General features: G+C 46.4%; 1 pseudogene; it reads left to right on the plus strand.

The window, feature by feature from the left end:
* Positions 1-1342: 1342 nt before the first annotated feature.
* LOC120996714 lies at positions 1343-1523 on the plus strand (annotated as a pseudogene).
* Positions 1524-2267: the final 744 nt, after the last annotated feature.

The following is a 2267-nucleotide window of genomic DNA, read 5'->3' on the forward strand; positions in this document are numbered from 1 at the left end:
CTGATTCCACATAGATGTCTACAGAACCTGTTCTATTAAACACTTATACAAGTAGAGGCCCCCAACAGAGTGGAGAGGGTGTCAGCAATAAGTTTGTGTTGACGCCACTGATTATTTTGCCATTCCTATGATCTGACAGAACAATAACCCACAAAAAAAAGTTTTCCTGTCTGTGGAGCATCAGCCTTCACTCGGTCAGCATTTGGTCAGTAATCCATCAGTATTGCTAATGCCCAAAAAAAAACAGGAGTGGATCTAAAACAGAGATGACACAGAATATTTACCTATCTTCTGTGTTTTGTACACACTCCTGCTTTTGGCTACCAAATCACAAGCCAATTCTAATGGAACCATAAAGGCCTTACAGCTGCTACACAGAGAGGATCCGTTGTGCATCTCATTTTGTTTTCCTTCTAACAGATCAGAAAAAGGGTCAAATAAGTGATGATGTCAGCCAAGCCAAAAAGGCAAAATAGTGGCCCAGTCATGAAGTGGGGAGGGTGGGAACAGCATGAGGAGGCCACAGAGTGGCACGACGACAGAGTGTGGAGGTGGGTGGTAATAACAATAAAAGCTTTTCTACAGATAAGTGCAACACTGAACGGCGAATATATTTTTTATTTCGCCACTAATACAAGGCAAACAGGGCTTTACAGTCGGGTTTTAATCCATAAAGGGTATAAATCATCTAACATTCCTAAATTGTTTGGAATAACGTGCTTTAAAACATCAGGTATGATGTTGTATCGATCAGGTAGTGTAAGGGTTACGCCCGCTTCACAGTGACAAACCAAACTCCCCGTTTAACGCACCGTAAACAACCGCAAACAGTCCATTTGCACAACCGCAAACTCCCCATTTGCACAAGGTTGGATACCAAGCTAGCCATGTCCCGTTCCTTGTCCTCACTGACGTCATTGAAGGTCTCTTCCTCCACCCAGCCACGTACAACACCAAGGGTCCCCGAAAGGTGACAACAAGCCCCCTGGGACGCCTACTATGGTTGGTCTTCCACCTCCTCAAAGCCACCTTCCTCCTCGCACTCCTCTTCTTCAGACTCCTCTCTTTGCGTTGCCGCGGGTCCAGCAATCGACGACGACAAGGCTCCTTCTGGTGGTGATGGTGACCACAACTCGTCCTTTTCATGCTCATCTACGGCCTGATCCAGCAGTCTTCGCAGGGCATGCTCCAGAAAAAAACGCATATGGGATGAGGTCGATGATGTTGCCTTGGGTTTGACTGACCAGGTTTGTCACCTCCGCAAAAGGACGCATGAGCCTACAGCAATTGTGCATGAGCGTTCAGTAACGCGGCCAAAAAATACCCAGCTCCGCAGAGGCTGTCCTCTTTTTTTTTTTATAAAAAAAAAAATCTGTTCTTAACAGTTTAATCTCTGTTTTGTCCCCTATCAGGGGCCGGTGTATGGAATAGATTTTAGGAACCGGGAGATGGAAAAAGATGCTTGGTCGGTCCTTTTACTTCCAATTTGGGGCACTGCGCGTACGCCTTGCAATGTACTGTGCCACCAGATATGAGTGGTGTGTTTGAGTAGTACTATTCCTATCAGTTTAATCCCAGTTACGTCCCCTATCAGGGGACGTGTATGGAATAGATTGTAGGAACCGGGAGATGGAAAAAGATGCTTGGTCGGTGCTCTTGCTTCCAATTTGGGGCACTGCGCGTGCGCCGTGTAATGTACTGTGCAATCCCAATATGAGTGGTGTGTTTAAGTAGTACTATTCCTATCAGTTTAATCTCTGTTACGTCCAATATCAGGGGACGTGTATGGAATAGATTTTAGGAACCGGGAGATAGAAAAAGATGCTTGGTCGGTCCTCCTACTTCCAATTTGGGGCACTGCGCGTGCGCCGTGCAATGTACTGTGCCACCAGATATGAGTGGTGTGTTTACGTAGTACTATTCCTATCAGTTTAATCCCTGTTACGTCCCCTATCAGGGGACGTGTATGGAATAGATTTTTGGAACCAGGAGATGGAAAAAGATGCTGGGTCGGTCCTCTTACTCCCAATTTGGGGCGCTGCGCGTGCGCCGTGTAATGTACTGTTCAATCCCAATATGAGTGGTGTGTTTAAGTAGTACTATTCCTATCAGTTAAATCCCTGTTACGTCCCCTATCAGGGGACGTGTATGGAATAGATTTTAGGAACCGGGAGATAGAAAAAGATGCTTGGTCGGTCCTCCTACTTCCAATTTGGGGCACTGCGCGCGCCGTGCAATGTACTGTGCCACCAGATATGAGTGGTGTG

The sequence above is a fragment of the Bufo bufo genome, chromosome 3 (genome assembly GCF_905171765.1).
Source record: "Bufo bufo chromosome 3, aBufBuf1.1, whole genome shotgun sequence".
NCBI classification, from domain to species: Eukaryota; Metazoa; Chordata; class Amphibia; order Anura; family Bufonidae; genus Bufo; species Bufo bufo.